The following is a 21,569-nucleotide window of genomic DNA, read 5'->3' on the forward strand; positions in this document are numbered from 1 at the left end:
GTTTTGCTAGAGTAAATAAGAAAAGGAGAAACCGTTTCCAGTGGCAGAAGGGTCGTGTACCAGAGGACACGGATTTAAGGTAATTGGCAAAAGAACCAGAGGCGAGATGAGAATTTTTTAATTTTATTTACGCAGCAAGTTATGAAGATCTGGAATTCACAGTCTGAAAAGGTGGTGTGGAAGCAGATTCAATAATAACTTTCAAAAATTATTAAAGATAAATACTTGAAGGGGAAAAATTTGCAGGACTGAGCAAAGGTCAGTGGAATGGGACTAATTGGATAGCTCTTTCAAAGAGCTGGCACAGCCATGATGGGCCAAATAGTCTCCTTCTGTGCGGTATCATTCTATGATTCTATGGTGGATTTACACCTCAACGCCATATCCCTCGATACCCTTACCTAAAAAAAAAAATCTATCTCAAGTCTTGAAAGCTCCAATTGTCCCTGCATCCACAGCCTTTTGGGGGAAAGAGTTCCAAATTTCTACTAGTCCGTGAAAGAGTGCTTCCTGATTTAACTCCTGAATGGCCTGGCTCTAATTTTAAGATCATGTCCCCTTGGTCTCGATTTCTCCCACTAGAGGAAATAGACTCATCATTGCTGAAATCAAATTTGTGTTACTGTTTCAATCAGATTTTGTTTTAGTGAATAATTATTAGTAATTAAATTTAGCATGTTCAGTCAGTGCAGCACAGCAATCAAGAAATGCTGAACTTTATAGCCAATTTAGTAGAGTGCAACGGGCAGGGATTGATGCTAAAACTGTAGAGAGCTCTGGTCAGCCTGCACCTTGAGTACTGTGTCCATTTCTGGTCAGCCTGCACCTTGAGTACTGTGTCCATTTCTGGTCACACAAGGGATACATTCAAGCATTGGAGACAGGATGGAGAAGAGCCAACAGGCTGATCTTTAGCATCAGATGGACTACGTTGTAAGAAAAAAACGAGAGAAAATTAAGCTCTTTAGCTTTCAAAGCAGGTGGATAAGAGGGACGTTAGAGGTAGATCCAAGGTGGTGGACAGTATAGAAAAGGCAAATTAGGCGCACTACTAAAAGGGTGCATTCACACTATAATTGTCTCATTCCATGCTGTTCTGGATTGAGATTGGACCTTTGCTCTGGATTTACACCTACAACTTCTTAGCATCAGCGCAAAGTGAAACAGCTTTGCATTGTAATGCGAATACAGCCAAAGTTAAACTGTGACAGCAAGAGAAGGGGGCACACACTGAAACTTGCAAATTTATGACTAGTCAACGTCTTCCTCTCACAAACATATGAAACAGACTTCTGGGTAGGGTGATGGGAGGCTAAAATCCTGGTGTTATTTAGGAAGCAGTTGGATGTTATTATGAGGGGAGTAGATTTTTCAGGTTGGCTGAACCAAATGGCCTTCCTCGTGTATATTTAGCTTGTGATCGTGAGATAAATAGAAAATGTTTTAATTCATTTTGGTGTAATATCAATTTCATTACATGCTGAAAATGTTTTGATTAACATAAAAGAAAAGAAACATTAAATTTGAAAAGCAATAAAAACACTTTCCATTTAAAAAGGGCAGCTATCTTGCTAATGAGTTGGAGCATGATGCTGAACATTTCCATTTATCACTATGGGCTAGATGTTTTGACCACTGACTATAAGTGATTAGAAATATAGTGTTGTGTCTTTATAACATCATCGTAGCCAAGTACACATTGGCCAGCTGTAAATGCATGCCGTTTACGACGGCATCAACATTCAGCAAAGGTGCCAGATTACAAGCGAAACCTAGAGGGGAGCCAGAATCCCTATAAAACTTCACGCATTTCAGCCCTACCCAAGAGACAGTGAAACTATTCTTTAAAGGCAACAAAACACACAATAAATAGAAATAGTATTGCATTTAAAAATTAAGTTACAAAAAGGCTGTTTACATGAAGTTATCAGTGTTGGTTGGATCATTGGCCAGATTGAATCTGCTCAACAAAACTGGGAGGTAAAAAGACATGTCATTACATTACTGGTTAACAAGTACTGAATCATCAACAATTCTTACAAAACACACCTCGTTTCAGAATCTCTTGATATCTGCCCCATAAATAAGACCAGAAATACTGATGCACAATTCAACCTCAAACAATATGATGCAGCATTAACTGCACCTCAGAATCGGTCCGTTGTAATTTTCATGCAAACACAAACTTGGCCTCCCTCTAGGTATTGTGAACACATGAAATGTGACCGGACAGGTCAGCACCAAGCGATGTGGGAGGATGCAGCTCCGACCCAGGATTGTACTCTTGAAGAGCAGGTGGAAGAGATTTGAAGATCATGTTAAACTACATACAGGTAGTAGAGGTCATGTGGCAGACAGAGAGCCACTTGATGCAAGAGTCAGGCCACCCAGTTCCTGGATGAAGACATTAGCTGTGTCTCTAATTACCTGGCATCATGTTATAATGTATTGACATACACAACAGCGTGTGAAAAAATCTTGTATATTTTCTGTCAATCTGTAAACAATAACGAGGTATATTAGAATTATCCAGCAAAAATGAAATGCAGTAAAATTACTCCATGATTTCAGGAGAGGCATCATCTCCCAAGTTGCAGAGACCCTTGGTCAGTTGTACAGAGCTACAGCCCCCATCTGGAGTATTGCATTCAATTCTGGGCACCGCACCTCCGGAAGGATATATTGGCCTTGGAGGGGGTGCAGCACAGATTCACCAGAATGATACAGAGGCATTAAGGGTTAAATTAGGAGGTCAGGTTGTATAAACTTGGCTTGTACTCCCTGGAGTAGAAAAGATTGAGCGGTGATCTAATAGAGGTGTTTAAAATATTAAAAAAGATTCGATAAAGGTAGCTATAGAGAAACTATTTCCTCTTGTGGGGGAATCCAGAACAAGGGGACATAATCTTAAAATTAGAGCCAGGCCATTCAGGAGTAAAATCAGGAAGCCCTTCTTCACACAAAGGGTAGTAGAAATCTGGAACTCTCAAGACAGATTTTTGTTAGGTGAGGGTATCAAGAGTTATGGAGCAAAGGTGGGTAAATGGAGTTGAGGTGCAGGTCAGCCATGATCTAACTGAATGGCAGAATAGGCCCAAGGGGCTGAATGGCCTGCTCCTGTTCCTATGGAGGCCATAAAAGGACACTCATTCCCATCACAACTCCAAGACTACAAAATCTGAAAAAAAGCAGCACACTATACAACAAGCACACTGTGTGTTACAGGCCTCCTAAGTTGACCGATGCAAGTGCTTTGGAGTTTCTTTCATGTTAAGGCAGGTGAACATGACGTTTGAAAATCAATTCAGCTCTCGTGAATTTGTTTGTTCACCAGATCCCATAACATAATGTTGTGTTGCTATATTTCAGAAGTCAACTCTATCGCAGAACTTTTTTTCTGCTCCATTTATATAGTATTTGCTAAACACTTGTGTACGTAACTATAACCAATAAAGGAAAGGAAAAACTTGCATTTATATAGCACCTTTCATGACCTCAGTACATCCCAAAGCGCTTTACAATGAATGAAGTACAAAGCGTAGTCACTGTTGTAAGATAGGAAACGCGGCAACCAAATTGCACACAGCAAGATCCCACAAACAGCAATGAGAGAAATGACCAAATCATCTGTTTTTTTAGTGATGTTGGTTGAGGGATAATTATTTGCCAGAACACCGAGGATAACTCCCCTGCACTGCTTCGATTCGTGCCATGGGATCTATTACATACAACCGAGAGGGCAGACCGGCCTCTGTTTAACGTCTCATCCGAAAGACAGCACCTCCGACTGTGCAGCACTTCCTCAGTACTGCACTGGAGGGGGACTTAAATTCTCAACCTTTTGACTGAGAGGTGAGAGTGCTATAACTGAGCCGAGGCTCGTCTGTATGCGTAAATATATACCTTGAACATTTTCACTATATTTTATCGTGCAGGCTGTCTGGATTGTATAAAGGTTCCTGCCCCCATGACCTTCTTGTTGATACAGTCCTCCCTTTCCTGCAGTGGCTATTAAAAGTGTCAATTATATCCCACTGAGGTTTTCAATAATTCCACCTGTTCAGGGCCACCTTCCTTAAAGTGGAAATAACACGTAGATAACATGCTGGAGAATATCAAGCTGCCCCTCATTCATCCTTCATATCAAAGACCCCTGACAGATCCTCCATCATCTGTGTGAGGGCTGCATATTGTCAATAATGGGATACTGCAATGCAGCAAGCGAACAGTCACATCCAGCTGTTCAGCAAGAATTAGGACAGGAAAAAGGCAGCAGCCATGGAATTCCAAATGCATGTATTTTCTTCAAACACAAACCATCGAGTGGTAAATAAGAATTCCTTCCGTTGTAAATTAAAAATTGCTTAGCAATTTAACTTTGCTCTATTTTAGACATTTAGTACAAGGGCATTTTAAATGCAGCTGAACTCTATTACATAGCAGGGCTGCTCTTCAAACAAATGAATGTTTGTTAATAATTCAGTATCATGTACTTGGGCATTGTGATGCACCAAAAACCAATTGTCATTCTAATCACCCTGATATTTTAAAGAACTTCATAACAATTTTTTCCAAGCATTTATTTTTGCTGAATTAAAAAGCCAGTTAACAGTTCAATGTTCTCACATTAGAAAGAATTAATGCAAAAATGATCTAAAGGGAAAATCAAACACTTATTTCTAAATTTAAATTCAAAATGTCAAATTGTCTCGCAAATTAAAATGTATGACCAAGTAGATTTTTTAAAATCTATTATTTTTTAGTTACACTAAAATCGTGCTTTGCCACGTTAATTCTAGGAGTCAAAGGTCCAGGAAAACATGCGTTTGTCACACAAGCCCCTTCACTTAATGTACCTGAACTACCTTGGCAACTGTATCTATGTTCTGGGGGGTGTTGGTAGATCCCACAGGCAGAAGATGGTGCATCAGACCTTTCTGCATCTCTGCTCCTTAAGCAGCTTGTGCAGACAGAAGTCAGGCCACAGTCTAGAGTTGGATGTTCCCTTGCTCCTCTTCCATCTTTACAAACATCTTGACTCTGCTTTAGTGGATGCTCTCCAGCAGGGTACTTGGTTCCCTGTACTTTTAAACAGCGTTTTCATGACACAGCAAACTCTGCTCCAAGGCTCCGGACAAGTTTGGTTGCCAGCTGGAGCCTCCTTGGATGGGTGGAGGTTAATACTCAAGATGCTGTATGGAGAAGAAAGAACAGTGATCATGTTGTCTGAAATTCAAAAACCACCAACACATTTTAAACTGTTCATCCCAACCTACCAAGGACTGAATTACAAACACTATATTGTAACAGACTGCAACACATCATTATCATGTTACAAGACTTCAATGGAAATGTTCTTTATGAACCTTAGATTTTTGCCTCTGACAATGCCCAGTAGGTTATGGCAAACATCCATCAGCCTTTGGTGAAAGAAGTTCATTTGAATATTGGTTTTATATTTAAAGAAAGACTTGCATTTATATAGCATCTTTATTATTCAGTAAGAAAAACTTGCATTTATATAGCATCTTGCATTTATTTATCAATGGTAATAGGGCATTAACAACTAAGGCAGCTTCAGGGAAAAATCAGTAAAAAGTTCAAATTAAATGCGCTATATCTGAATGCATGAAGCATTCGTAACAAGATAGATGAATTAATAGCACAAATAGAGATAAATGGATTTGATCTAGTAGCTATTAGAGATGTGCTTGCAGGTTGACCAAGGTTGAGAACTTAATATTCTAGGGTACTTGATTTTTAGAAAAGATAGACAAAATGGAAAAGGACGTGGGGTAATCCTGATAATAAAGGATGAGATGAAGGCATCTTAGCCCAGAAAATCAGGATGTAGAATCAGTATGGGTGAAGCGAAGAAATAAAGGGCAAAAAACATTGGTGGGAGCAGTTATATATGCCCCCCAATGGTAATCATAGCATTAGACAGAGTATAACTCAGGAAATTAGAGGAGCATGTAACAAGGGTAATGCATTAATCTTGGGGGATATTAATCTTCTGGAGACTGGGCAAACCAAATTGGCAAAAGTAGCTTGGAGGACGAGTTCATGGAATGCACGAGACATTTTTCTAGAACGATAGGTCAAGGAATCAACGAGGGAACAGGCTAGTATTGCATAATGAGCCAGAGTTAATTAGTAATCTTATAGTAAAGGATCCTCTGGGGAAGAGTGATCATATGACATCACTTTCAGACTTGATATGAAATTCTGTGAAAGTCAGAAACTAGGGTCTTAAATTTAAACAATGACAAACATTTAAATAAATAATTCATAGTTCTCAAATGAATATACATTCCCTTGAGGAATAAAAACTCCACTGGAAAAGTGGTACAACCATGGCTAACTGAAGAAGTTAAGGATAGTATTAGATTAAAAGAGGCTTACAATGTTGCCAGAAAGAGTAGTAAGCCCGAGGGTTTTAAAAATCAGTAAAGGATGACCAAGAAATTACTAGAATGAGAGAAACTAGAATGAGAGTATAAACTATTAAGAAATATAAAAAGAGATTGTAAGAGTTTTTACAAGTTTGTAAAAAAGAGATTAGCGAAAGTAAACATGGGTCCCTTAGAGACAGAGACAGGAGAAATTATAATGGAGAATAAAGAAATGGCAGGGACGTTAAACAAATATTTTGTATCGGTCACACATAGAAGATACACTGGAAATAGTGGGGAACCAAGGGGCTAATGAGTGTAAGAACTTATGGTAATTAATATCAGCAAAGAAAAAGTACTCGAGGAACTAATGGGACTAAAAGCCAACAAATCCCCTGGACCTGATGGGCTATATCCTAGGGTTTCAAATGAGATGGCTGCAGAGATAGTGGATGCACTGGTTTTGATCTTCCCGAATTCCCCAGCTTCTTGAATGGTCCCCGGGGATTGGAAGATAGAAAATATAACCCCGCTGTTCAAGAAAGAAGGGAGAGAGAAAACAGGGAACTATAGCCCAGTTAGCCTGACGTCAATAATAGGGAGAATGCTAGAATCTATTATTAAGGACATGGTAACAGGGCACTTGGAAAATCACAATATGATTAGGCAGAATCAACACGGTTTTATGAAAGGGAAATTATGTTTGACAAATCTGTTAGTGAGTTTTTTGAGGGTGTAACTAGCAGGGTAGATAAGGGGGAACCAGTGGATGTAGTATATTTGGATTTTCAGAAGGCATTCGATAAGGTGCCACGCAAGAGGTTGTTACACAAGATTAGGGCTAATATATTAGCATGGATTGAGGATTGATTATGGATAAAAACAGAGTAGGAATAAACAGGTCATTTTTGGGTTAGCAGTCTGTAACTAGTGGAGTGCCACAAGGATCAGTGCTTGGGCCTCCTCTATTTACAATCTATATCAATGATTTAGATGAGGGGACCAAGTGTAATATATCCAAGTTTGCTGACGATACAAACTAGGTGGAAAAGTAAGTTGCGAGGAGGACGCAGAGGCTGCAAAGGGATATAGACCGATTAAGTGATTAGGCAAGGCAGCGGCAGATGGAGTGTAATGTGGGGAAGTGTGAAAATATCCACTTTAGTAGGAAGAAAGGAAAAGAAAGGTGAGAGATTAGTAAATGTTGGTATTCAGAGGGATTTAGATGTCCTTGTACACGAATCACAAAGTTAACATGCAGGTACAGCAAGCAATTAGGAAGGCAAATAGTATGTTAGCATTTTATTGGAAGGGGTTGGAGTATAAGAGTAAGGAAGTCTTGCTGCAATTATATAGGGCTTTGGCGAGACCACACCTGGAGTACAGAGTAGAGTTTTTGTCTCCTTACCGAAGAAAGGATATACTTGCCTTAGAAGGGGTGCAACGAAGGTTCACTAGATTGATTCCTGGGATGAGAGGGCTGTGCAATGAGGAGAGATTGTGTAGAATGGGCCTAAATTCTCTGGGGTTTAGACGAATGAGAGGTGATCATTGAAACGTATAAAATTCTTAAGAGGGCTTGACAGGGTAGAGGCTATGAGGCTGTTTCCCCCGATGGGAGAGTCTAGAATTAGGGGGTCATAGTCTCAGGATAAGGGGTCGGCCATTTAGGACTGAGATGAGGAGCAATTTCTTCACTCAGAGGGTTGTGAATCTTTGAAATTCTCTACCCCAGAGGGCTGTGGATGCTCAGTCATTGTGTATATTCAGGGGTGAGATTGATAGTTTTTTGGCACTAAGGGAAATGGGGATAGTGCAGGAAAGTGGAGTTGATGTAGAAATTCAGCCATGAACTTATTAAATGGCGGAGCATGCTCGAGGGCCCGTAGCCTACTTCTGCTCCTATTTTCTTTCCACGACCTCAAGATGTCCCAAAGTGTTTTACAGCCAATGAATTACTTTTGAAGTGTAATGTGGGAAACGCAGCAGCCAATTTGCATACAACATGGTCCCACAACAGTCATGTGATAATGACCAGATAATCTTGTGTTTTTTTAGTTGTTGGTTCTTTTTAATAAATCAAACTTGTGTGCTCTGATTCTATTCCCCTTCTTTACTTTAAAACAATATTCTGGAATGATTTTGTATACACCATTTACTATCGATGCACTTCAGTTAGTCCCCCTTTCTATTTCTAAATTGTAGAACTGGAGTTTCTCCAATCTTTCCCCATCGCTCATTCCCTTTACATTTGGGATCAGTCTTCATGTTGAATCAATAATTGTTTAACAGTGTGATGCTGTTTATTCTAAGGCGGTCTGTCGATTCAGGTGGATGTAAAAAGATCCCATGGCACTACTCGCAGAACAAGGAGTTCTCCTGGGTCCCAGTCAACGTTCCTCCCGTAACCAAAACCACAAAGAAAAATAAACAGCCAACCTTAACTGGGGCTTCATCTCATTTGTTGATCTCAGAGTGTAAATTGGCTAAATTAAATATCAACCTAGATTACAACACTGACTGCACTTCAAAAGTAATGATTGTGAAGCTCCGAGGATGCGACAGGAACAGGAGTAGGCCATTCAGTCCCTTGAGCATTCAATGAGATCGTGGCTGATCTGTACCTTGATACTCTTACACAACAAAAATCTATCGATCTCAGTCTTGAAAGCTCCAACTGACCTAGCATCCACTGACTTTTGGGGGAAAGAGTTCCAGGTTTCTACTACCCTTTGTATAAAGACGTGCTTCCCGAGTCCACTCCCGAATGGCCTGGCTCTAATTTTAAGATTTATGCCCTCATGTTCTAGATTCCCCCACCAGAATTTCTCTGCATCTACTCTATCGAGTCCTTTTATAATTTTAAACACCTCAATTAGATCACCCCTCAATCTTCTAAACTCAAAGGATTACAAGCCAAATTTATGCAAACTGTCTCATGACTTAACCCTTTATATCTCAGTATCGTTCTGGTGAATCTGCGTTGCCCCCCCTCCAAGACCAATATATCCTTCCCGAGGAGTGTGCCCAGATAAGGTGCCCTATAAATGTAATTTCTTTTTATCGAAACATACGATGCAACAAAGGTCAGTTCTCTAAAAGTTTAACTAAAGTGCAGTTCACACAATATTCAATAACTCTGAACATAACTTTGGAAAGAATAACTGTATATTGCGATTAACTCTGTGCTACTCTAAAGATGGGTATAGTTACCAAGTCATTTCAATCACACAAAGGGACACATTCCTTATACCATCTTGGGGATAGGGGGAAAGAGAGCAGGAAGCATTAACTAGACATATGAGCTGCATTTACCCCCATGTTTAAATATAAAGAAAAAATATTTCACTACATTTTCATTATAAGCCAATGACCGTTTAGTTAAAAAAAGTCCTCAGCTTTACACACAGACGAATATCTATCAATGTTCTCAAAAAAATGGATCAAACGCCAATATGATACAAATTGTTCTCTCAGTAGTTAGAACTAGCAGAAACTGCCATTTATTTCTCCCCAAACTTTTGCTAAACAAGAAAGGCAGTTATCTGCCACTGGAAGCTGCACCAGCTAGTCATAACAGAAGAACATAGGAGCAGGAGTAGGCCACACGGCCCCTCGAGCCTGCTCCGCCACACGGCCCCTCGAGCCTGCTCCGCCACACGGCCCCTCGAGCCTGCTCCGCCACACGGCCCCTCGAGCCTGCTCCGCCACACGGCCCCTCGAGCCTGCTCCGCCATGCAATAAGATCATGGCTGATCATCGACCTCAACTCCACTTTCCCGCCCCATCTCCATATCCCTTCATTCCTCTAGAGTCCAAAAATCTATCGATCTCAGCCTTGAATATACTCAAAGACTCAGCATTCACAGCCCTCTGGGGCAGAGAATTCCAAAGATTCACAACCCTCTGAGTGAAGAAATACCTCCTCATCTCGGTCTTAAATGGGCTACCCCTTATCCTGAGACTATGCCCCCTCGTTCTAAACATTCCAGCCAGGGGAAACAACCTCTCAGCATCTACCCTGTCAAACCCCTTCAGAATCTTGTATGTTTCATTGAGATCACCGCTCATTCTTCTAAACTCCAGAGAGTATAGGCCCATTCTACACAATCTCTCATCATAGGACAGCCCTCTCATCCCAGGAATCAATCTCGTGAACCTTCGTTGCACCGCCTCCAAGGCAAGTATATCCTTCCTTAGATAAGGAGACCAAAACTGTGCACAGTACTCCAGGTGTGGTCTCACCAAGGCCCTGTACAATTGTAGCAAGACTTCCTTACTCTTATACTCCAACCCCCTTGCAATAAAGGCCAACATGCCATTTGCCTTCCTTATTGCTTGCTGTACCTGCATGTTAGCTTTCTGTGTTTCTTGCACGAGGACACCCAAATGTCTCTGAACACCAGCATTTGAATGTTTCTCACCATTTAAAAAATATTTTGTTTTTCTATTCTTCCTACCAAAGTGAATAACCTCACATTGCCCTACATTATACTCCATCTGCAACCTTACTGCCCACTCACTTAGTCTATCTATATCCCTTTGTGTTCTCCTCTCAGCATACTGACCCACCTAGCTTCATATCATCAGCAAACTTGGATACATTATACTCGGTCCCTTCATCTAGGTCATTAATATAGATTGTAAATAGCTGATCCTTGTGGCACCCCACTAGTTACAGCCTGCCAACCTGAAAAAGATCCATTTATCCCTACTCTGTTTTCTGTCCGTTAACCAATCCTCTATCTATGCTACTATATTATCCCTAACCCCATGAGCCCTAATCTAGTGTAATAACCTTTTATGTGGCACCTTATCAAATGCCTTTTGGAAATCCAAATATACTACATCCACCGGTTCCCCTTTATCTCCCCTGCTAGTTACATCCTCAAAAAACTAATAAATTTGAGAAACACGATTTCCCTTTCATAAAACCATGTTGACTCTGCCAAATCATGTTAGGATTTTCTAAGTGCCCTGATACCACTTCCTTAACAATGGATTCCAGCATTTTCCCCGACGGCTGATGTCAGGCTGACTGGCCTGTAGTTCCCTGTTTTTTCTCTCCCTCCTTTCTTGAATAGCAATGTTACATTTGCGATCTTCCAATCCGCTGGGACCATTTTAGAATCTAGGGAATTTTGGAAGATCAAAACCAATGCATCCACTATCTCTTCAGCCACTTCTTTTAGAACCCTAGGATGTAGGCCGTCAGGTCCAGGGGATTTGTCAACTTTTAGTCCCATTAGTTTCTCTCGTACTTTTTCTCTACTTATATTAATTACATCAAGTTCCTCACCCTCATTAGACCCTTGGTTCCCCACCATTTTTGGTATGCTTTGTGTGTCTTCTACTGTGAAGACAGATACAAAATATTTGTTTAACGTTTCTGCCATTTCCTCATTCCCCATAATAATTTCTCCTGTCTCAGCCTCTAAGGGACCAAAGTTTACTTTTGCTACTCTCTTCCTTTTTACATACTTGTAGAAGCTCTTACAATCTGCTTTTATATTTCTTGCTAGTTTTCTCTCATATTCTACTTTTTCCCCTTTTTATCAATTTTTTGGTCAACCTTTGCTGGTTTCTGAAACTCTCCCAATCCTCAGGTTTACTATTATTCTTTGCAACATTATAAGCTTCTTCTTTCAATCTAATGCTATCCTTAACTTCTTTAGTTAGCCATGGTTGGATCACTTTTCCCGTGGAATTTTTGTTTCTCAATGGAATGTATTTTTGTTGAGAATTATGAAATATTTCTTCAAATGCTAGCCATGCCTTTTAATCTATTTTTCCAATCTACCTTAGCCAACTCGCCCCTCATACCTGTGTAATTGGCTTTATTTAAGTTTAACCTCTGACATTGTTCCTTGTTCAAACATTGGCACCGGTATAACATCTACACACAGCCCTATGAAGTCTTATGAGGTCGGCGGGGATCCTGAGCACGTCTGAAAATAATGGCACTGCCCAATCATGGCTCGTGATACTTAACCGGACTTTGCTTTTGTTCATTATAATCTATTTGCAGAGGTGGATGAAGTTTTTTCTGCCTACCAGTTAAACACAAAGTCAATACCCACAACTCGGTCACGTTAGCCTATATGTCTTACCAGAAGGACATTAGGGGCTCCATTTTTTATGATATTGAGTTCAATACTGGCAAGGCCAAAAGTATCTAATTTGGCTCCTGCCAAAAACTTCGCTCCCTCTCCACTGGCTCCATTCTGCTCATTGGCTATTCACTCAGGCTGAACCAATAGTTAACATTCAAAGTCCTTATCCTATCCATTATCAAAACTGCTTGCTTCCATCTTCAAAACATCAATGCCTAACTTGTCCCTATTGCTGCCTAGGGCAGCACAGTGGTTAGCACTGCTGCCTCACAGCGCCAGGGACCCGGGTTCAAATCCGGCCTCGGGTGACTGTCTGTGTGGAGTTTGCACATTCTCCCCGTGTTTGCATGGGTTTTCTCCGGGTGCTCCGGTTTCCTCCCACAGTCCAAAGATGTGCGGGTTAGGTTGATTGGCCATGATTAAAAAAAAAATTGGCCCTTAGTGTTAGGGGGGATTAAATACATGGGGTTACGGGGATAGGGCTTGGGTGGGATGGCTGTCGGTGTAGGGACTGGGTGCTAGGGTTTGGATGATCAGCCATGATCTCGTTGAATGGCGGAGCAGGCTTGAAGGGCCGAATGGCCTACTCCTATCTTCTATGTTTCTATGTTTCTATTTAACCCTATCCACACTTTCAAACTCCAACTCTCTATTTGTTGACCTTCTAAATGCTACAAACTCTAATCTAAAACTCTGCTGCCCACGTCCTGCTCGGCACAAAGTCTCACTCATCCATCTTCCTCATTCTCACAATGGCTCCCTGTCTCCTGAAAAAAAAAATCACATTTAAAATACTTGCCTTCATCTCCATTGGCTAGCTGCAACCTACTTCTGTGAACTCTCAGTCATTCATCTCTTCCAGTCATCCGACTGCCCCTCGCTGCATCCACCCTCCATCTGCCTCAAAGCCTCCTTAAAACCCATCTCTTTGACCAAGCTTTCATCAGCTGTCTTAACATCCCTCAAAGTTTTGCCGCTTGTTCTTGTTTTTCTGTGAAATGCCATGGGACATTCTTCTACATCACAGCTGCTGCACAATTGCAAGTTGCTGTCGTTGAATATTAAAACATTTCCAGCAGGTTATAAAGTAACACAAACATCATATGTACAGGAGGGCACAGCAGGAAGAATCTGCCTACCACTAACAATGGAAGCCCTTGCACATATACTACAAATAGTATCCACCACACTTTAGTACAGGTGCGGTAGGCTAAGCCAGTGCTCTAGCTTTTTGAAACTATCTCCACAGGCACTATGGACAATACAAGCATTGCGGGGAAACAAATTCCAGATTTTGAAGACAGACTGGTCCCACTGTGGATCAGTCACATCCATCATTTTGGTTATCATTGCCCAACGACACTAATGAATATAAAACGAACTGAATTACATTATCTGAAACTATAGTATAGTTGTTATCGTAGGTTGTTTTATAGGAACATTAAGAATAGGAGTAGGCCAGTCAGCCCCTCAAGCCTGCCCTGCCATTCAATTAAATCATGGCTGATCTGCACCTCAACTCCATTTACCCGCCTCAGCTCCGTATCCCTCTATACCCTTACGTAACAAAAATCTATTGACTGTAGTCCTGAAATCTCCAATTGTCCGAGCATCCAGAGCCAAGTTTAGGCAACCAGTCTTCATTATTTAACCCTCCAAGCCCCAGTATCATTAACAAGTTAGACTATCCTACACAACACAATTCAGGCATCGCTCCCAATGAAGGAAGTTGACTAAAGGTGGAATCTGACAAGACTGAAAGCAGCCATTGTGGCTCGAAATTAGAAGTTAATAAAGCCTACTAACACTGTCAGCTGGTACACCATAGAAAGAATGAATGTTCCTAGCTGAAAGATAAATGAGAACGTACCATCGTTCAAAAACAAGTTTCCAGAAAATGCCTCTCTACAAATCAGCTGTGCACGTACCCTTATGTACAGGCTTGCTGACTTCACAAACCTCCACCCATGATGATCCTGCAGTAGCTCCACAATGGTAATGAGGGGCATTGCAGAGGAACCCGACTACTGAGAAACATCAACATTTCTGAGCACTTTACATTGGAGTCAAGGGACGGTGCTCCTGTCTGATGTGCACCTGGCCTAGTTTTAGACCACGGATAAGAGCAAAAGTATATTTAAATCTATTTACATGTATTTTGGCCGATGGCAACAATCATGGTCATATTGGACTTTATAGGCCACTTTACAATTGCTCTGCAGCTGCATGAGATGCCTCAAATACAAATGATCAATATTTAATCAGATGATAATGGCAATATATTGGAGTAGTAGCACGGCAGTGTTAAGTACAATGGATACCATCCAACCTTCATACAATCAAGGGAAGCAACTCCATAAACACATTTGGGTGGAACAGAGGGTGTTATTTCAGGCAGAGACCACCAGCTGTATAAATGTCATGCCACACCAGGACCTACAAGGTGTTCTAATTGTAGGACTGTTAACTGATTTAAAGTGGAGTGAAAACATTGTTACAAAAGGAAGTGAAATTAAATAAATAATGGTGGGACCCGGTTTTCATTAGTCCGCAGCCGCAGAGGAATATCATTGTTGTTTGCAATGATTGAGTCGGAGCAAAACCGATCAGAACTGTGGCACTCCATTCACTGAGTTCCCCATCTCAATTATGTTGCTGCAGGGAAGAAGTGCCCAGCAAAAAGCCAGCTACTTCCCCATGACAAAGGAAGGAAAATCAGAGGAAGAATAATCCCTGAGCCACACTCAAACGCTTCCTTATGGCTGATTTAAAGATGGAGGAGGTCTGGGAGCAGATCACCTGCTCACTCTCTTGGGCAAAGGTGAATAACTTAAGAAAGTGCGTCACATTCACTAAAACAGAACTACACCTAATGAGAATATAACCACTTTATTGAGATTATGCTCATGCCTTTAGCCCAAACCTCATCAGTCTTGCATCAATAACCCCCTTGCTTGTAACCCTTTGGCACATATCATGGCTTATATCTATTCAGGAACTAATTGCTGGTTATTTTAGATTCACAGGTTGTACATTAATTACATTATTTATGTTAAACCAAATATGCCTACCTCATGAGGTCAATGATCTCCACTTCTTCAGCTACTAGGTGCAGATATTCTTGAATCATGCCCATGGAAGAGGAGGAGAGAGAGATGTCAAACATCTCCCTCTTCTTCTAGACTAGTGTTGAGGGTAGCCTGTGGATGCTGACCCTCCCCCAGTCCATGCACAGCTATGTAATCCCTAAAAAATGTAAAGCACACTTTAGTTTATATCCCATATTAAAGAGAGATTTAAATACACAATATGACTATTGTAGCATACTTACACTTACCATCAGTTGATCATTCTTCATCCTTTGACTGTATATAAGCCATTGGTTCAACTCTCCATCTCAAGATGGAGGTGTATTGTCATCTGCCCAGCATTTGGTCATGAGCAACCTTGGCTCAATTTAGCCTTCCTCCTCCTCCACTGTTTATTTAAACATCTTTAATCTTCCTTGATTGACACCTTCACTCAGTGCTTCTGGTGCATCTAACCTTTTGCACTGCTGACTCATCAGGTTACTCCAACATTCCTAAGATGAGACAGAAATACACTGATCTCCTCATTACACTGTCAATTCAGTTGACTGAGAATTCACCATTCCAGGCTGCTTTTCATGAGTGTGTATTAAAGGTAAAGAATATCCGGAGATTAGTGCCATCAGCTGAAATCTATTGCAAAAATATCAGTTAAGTGGCTAGTGACGATGCAGGAAGAGGAAGGTTCAAATTAGTCAACACCAGGTGATAACAATGTCTTGTCAATGACTAATGACTGTCTACAGTCTGTCACAGACACAACTGGTATCGAATTCCACCTGCTGGTTTATCACCTAACTTTAACAGCATATTTCAGAACACACGCCCTGAGCTGAATATCCAACTGGTGAAGGGGATATTGCTTCATTGCACAGCCCCACTTTCACTTTTAAAATTCCAATTCTAATATTTAAATTCTCTTCATAGAAGAATTCTCAAAAATATTAACTTATTTGGTCAAAACTTACTGTAAAAACATTTTGGTTGAGTTTTCATAGGAATATCAGAATTGCAAGACAAAAAAGACCAAGGTCCATCTAATTACCCGTCTACCATCCTGGTAGTCACAGGATACAATGATAATGGCGTGGTTGACTAATCTTAGTCATTAATCTCTATCTGGGGGCACAATTTGCAGATGATGCAAAGATCTGTGTGAATGTTAGGACTAGGACTACTCAACTGCTTCAGGTGATTATTAATGTGTTGGGAGATTGGGCTCATGACTGGTAAATTATGTTTAATGTGGGTAAGTGCAATGTTATGCATTTGGGTCAGCAAATGCTCAACTTTCATACACCCTTCAGGGAACAGCATTGAAGAAGGTGGAGGAAGAAAGCGATCTGGGCATTCTAGTGGATAGATCTCTAAAAGTACATGAGCAATGCTGTGAAGCAACGGCTACAGCAAAGAGACTGTTGGGGTGCATTCTTAGGACAACTGAATATAATACAACGCATACTATTTTGTCCTTGTACAAGACCTTAGTCAGGCCACATTTGGAATACTGTGTCCAGTTTTGGTCTCCTCACATGGTGGGTGATATTGAAGGTGCAGAGGAGTATCACCAGCCTAATTCTCAGTATAAATTCTATCTTGATAACCAAGATGCTTTAAGAGTTGGGACTCTACACTTTAGAGAAGCGGAGACTTAGGGGTGATCTAATTGAGGTTTATAAGATGATGAAAGTTTGTTCCAATTAAATAGGTTAGGGAGGACCAGGGGTCATAATTTTAAGTTGTGCAAGGTCAGATCTAGGTTAGATGTTATGAGGTGGTTCTTTTCCTAGAGAATAGTGGACCTCTGGAACAGGCTGCCATCTCGTGCGGTGGATGACAATTCACTGAATTCCTTCAAGCGGGAGCTGGACCTGTTTCTAGTTGGAGCGGTCATCACCTCTTACAAAAAGGCTGGTACTTCATAGAATTCAGGGCCGGAGTGATCTCCTGGACTAGTTTTGATCATCTAGATGGGTCGGAGAGGAATTTCACAGATTTCTACCCCCCCACCCTCAAAAAATTGTTTGTATGTTCGTAATTAGTCTATAACAGACCCAGATATGAGACAAAGAAAACCCGAGTGGTGGAGAGCTTTGGGAATCATAGGTCCAAAATCACCTGTTCCTCCCAAGCATCTACCTCTAAAATTGCAATGATACAATAATAAAACTTGACAATGGAAATCACATCTGCTGTAGGTTTTGCATTTTGTCAAGGGGCTCAGTAGATAATGCACCATTCGGTGTGGTCTTAGTCATACAGGAAGTCTCGCAGGTTAAATGGTCGGTGCTGTGTCAGCTAATGTCAACTAGAGCAGTAGCAAGGCATTACAAAAAGGCTCCAGAATCTTCAGCTTAGGGGAGGGGCAGGGAGGGAAGAGAGAAAAATCAGCAAGGGACCTGCTTCTACTCTATATTCAATAACCCCTGCTGCATATGTGTAGATGTTATACAAGGACGTGGTCATGTTCAGCTGTAATGGCCACCGTAGTCAATCAACCCTCCAATATTTACTGGCTGGGTCTTTACATGAGAAATGGCCATGCAGTGAGGTACTGGTTTGCCACAATGTGTGGAATGGGAGTCCAGCATGAGTTGCCTCTTTTTGGAAAAGGAGGGATAATTAAGGGAGAGAATCAAGAAGGGTGAAGGAAAAGATTCAGCACTAAGCACATCAGAATCTAGCATTGCAGACAGATAGCTCAGTGCATATGCATCAGGGCCTTTACTTGAAATTCTCTTCCCATCGGGGCCTTTACCTGAAATTCTCCTCTCCTCCCCACCCCACTACTCAGAAAAAGTTACCATGCTGGATTCCCATTCACACAGACAGTAAGAATGGTCAAGACCACAACTGCTATGCATACTAGATACTTTCATCAAACTGCTAGACTGGCACAACCAGCTGCAGTTTTCTTCCCGGTCTGTGAAAATGATGAAGGACAATTTTTTCAACAAAAAAACCCCCAAAGCTTGTTCATGGCTTTGTAGCATATAATATGTCCTGCTCACAGCAATGCTCTAGATCTCCACTGACACTCAGCCAGTTTCCTGTCGGAGGTGCACGTGTGGATGGCGGTAAAGGTCCTGGTAAACCATGGTTCAATGGTTGAATAACCTGCCAAGATTCACCATCCAAATTAGCACAAGATTGGAGCAGCATGCTCCTGCCCACCTTGTCAGAGGTTGCATAGGAGAGTAACAATCACCACAGCCACTGCTAGTCTGTGTCTCCACCACTGGTGACTCCAGCGGATCTTGCTGAGTCCCATTACGTTAGAATTACACAGGGTCTTCATGAGATGAGTTTCCCTGCCACCAAGTTAAAAATTAAATGTTAAGAGCATACTAAGGACATATTTCATAAAACATACCCTGTCCTTAATAACCAATATCCAACTACTGAAGGGGATATTAATTTATTGCACAGCCCCACTTTCACTTTTAAGATTCTAATATTTAAATCCTCTCCATTACAAGGTTATCTCAAAATATGAACATTATTTGGTCCAAACTTACTATAAAAATACCATTTGGGTTGAGTTTGCCACCTCAAATTGTGACAATACAGTAATGAAACAGGACAGTGGGAATCACAATGCTTGTCTGGATTCAAAATTATATTTTTATACATTTATATCCGTAGATATGAGAGTGCAGTGTATTTCCATTTCAGACAATAGGAAATACTGTCTACTAATAATTCAGTCCATCTTTTGTGCTTAAAAATGTTGAATCATCCAATCACTTGCAAGGTAAATAGCACAGTAATGTGGAAAATGTATTTTTCAGTTAACAACAAAAACAACTTGTATTTATATAGCGCCTTTAACGTAGTAAAACATCCCAAGGTACTTCACAAGAGTACTACAAGACAAAAAAATTTGACACCGAGCCACATAAGGAGAAATTAGGGCAGAGGACCAAAAGCTTGGTCAAAGAAGTAGGTTTTAAGGAGCATCTTAAAAGGAGGAAAGAGATGTAGTGAGGCAGAGAGGTTTAGGCAGGGAATTCCAGAGCTTAGGGCCTAGGTAACAGAAGACATGGCCACCAATGGTTGAGCGATTATAATCAGGGATGCTCAAGAGGGCAGAATTAGAGGAGCACAGATACCTCCGGGGGGGTTGTGGGGCTGTGGGGCTGGAGGAGATTATAGAGACAGGGAGGGGGGCGAGGCCATGGAGGGATTTGAAAACAAGGATGAGAAATTTGAAATCAAGGCGTTGCTTAACCAGAAGCCAATGTAGGTCAGCGAGCACAGGGGTGATGGGTGAACGGGACTTGGTGCGAGTTAGGACAAGGACAGCCGAGTTTTGGATGACCTCAAGTTTAGGTAGGGTAAAATGTGGGAGGCCAGCCAGGAGTGCGTTGGCATAGTCAAGTCTAGAGGTAACAAAGGCATGGATGAGGGTTTCAGCAGATGAGCTGAGGCAGGGGCAGACGGGCGATGTTACAGAGGTGGAATTAGGCAGTCTTAGCGATAGCACGGATAGGTGGTCGGAGGCTCATCTCGGGGGTGAAGGGTAGGCAGACGTTTTAAAAGATATGGTTCCTTTAACTGGAAAATGCACGTTTGTCTCCCAGCAAATGCGGTTGGCCTTGCAACATTTTCTAAGCACAGTCACGCCCTACCTTGACCAGCCCCTAAATCCAAAGTTCAACCGTTCAACCGCTCCCCATTAACATCCAACTAAATGGGCCAGAGGCGACCGACAAGGAGTTCGATCCATTTTACTCCGGTTCATGGTTTGTATTTTTTATACAGGCGCTCTAACCGTACCCGATCAAACCCGTTTTCCATTCCGCGAACTGTCTGCCAAATCTTTACTTGCTGAGCACTTGCAGTGTGTAACTGACCGATCTATTACAGAGCGAACGCGACCGGCCCACCCACCTGGCAACAGTGCGGAGCCCTGTCATCATGGCGCTTCCCTCTAAAGGAACTTCCTAGTTAACCCCATCTGGATGGAAGGAGAAGAGGCGGGCACATCCTCCTCACCAGCGCCTCGTTGCTCATTCAACGAGAGAAGGCCGCCGTACACACCCACAACTAGACATTGTTATCTGAACGGGAGACACAGTCAACGAACATTGTAAACGAGACAGCAAAAAGATGCATTTCCTGCATTCTAATTGAATATTTTCTTACACATACAAAAAATATTTGTAGCCTATCTATTACCAGCTCCCCATAGGATTACTCACAGTGAGGCAGAGAGTGTGCCGTTTTATAACATTAGGGTACTGAGCCAGCGTGAGGGCAAAGTGTGAAGGAAGTGCACACCAAGCAAGACTTTTAACATGCTAATTAATCTCATGTGCATTGCACACTGGGGAGTCAAATTCCAACAGACTGGAAGAGTTATAAAAAGATACAAAGAAAGTAAGAATAAGCGCAAACAGGGAATATAAAAAACTTGCAAGGGCTATCAAAGCGAACAGTAAAAGTTTTTAAATAAATGTATTAAGAGAAAGAGTAATAATGGGGAATGTGGGGCCGTTAAAGACAGGTGCAGGCAAGACTGTAATGAACAATAAAGAAACGGCAAACATGTTAAATAAGTACTTTGTTTCACAATGGAGGAAGAGGTCAATACCTGCAGAACAAGGGAACTTGGTGGATTTACTATAATTAAAAATGGTAATGGCAAAAATGGGACTTAAGATAGACAAATCTCCAGACCTGATGGTTTCCACCCCAGGGTAATAAAATAAATAGGTGAGGAAATTGAAGATATGTTATTCATAATTCTCCAAAGCTCTCTAGATTCAAGATTCTTTAGATGAAGCAACAGAAAGTTATATATCCAAGTTTATAGATGACACTAAGTTAGGAGGCATAGTAAGTTGTGTAGATGGGAGCAGGAAGTTACAAAGGGACATAAAACAGATTAAGTGAGTAGGAAAAACTATGGCAGATGGAGTCAATGGGGATGGGGGCGGGGGGAAAGTGTGAGGTAATCCACTTTGGAT

At 41.4% G+C, this 21,569-nt stretch overlaps 1 protein-coding gene and 1 long non-coding RNA gene across 13 annotated transcripts in view; one reads left to right on the forward strand and one right to left on the reverse strand.

Moving 5' to 3' along the window:
- Positions 1-20,904, reverse strand: part of trim13 (tripartite motif containing 13) — a 32,013-nt gene extending 11,109 nt beyond the window's left edge. The window contains exons 1-4 of one of the 12 annotated variants that reach the window (XM_086006402.1): positions 20,802-20,904; positions 20,491-20,660; positions 15,580-15,754; positions 4,866-5,192 (exon numbers count right to left, since the gene is read on the reverse strand). The gene's annotated coding sequence lies outside the window, so the exon portion shown is untranslated. The other 11 variants (XM_086006398.1, XM_086006399.1, XM_086006403.1 and 8 more) reach the window with 11 other exon arrangements.
- On the forward strand, positions 20,252-20,660 carry LOC147107402 (uncharacterized). The gene is made up of 2 exons (XR_015080789.1): positions 20,252-20,342; positions 20,467-20,660. It is a non-coding gene; the product is annotated as an uncharacterized LOC147107402 (long non-coding RNA).
- Positions 20,905-21,569: the final 665 nt, after the last annotated feature.

This window comes from Somniosus microcephalus, chromosome 14, assembly GCF_052327205.1.
Source record: "Somniosus microcephalus isolate GS21.2 chromosome 14, FLI_Smic_1.0, whole genome shotgun sequence".
Classification (NCBI taxonomy): Eukaryota; Metazoa; Chordata; class Chondrichthyes; order Squaliformes; family Somniosidae; genus Somniosus; species Somniosus microcephalus.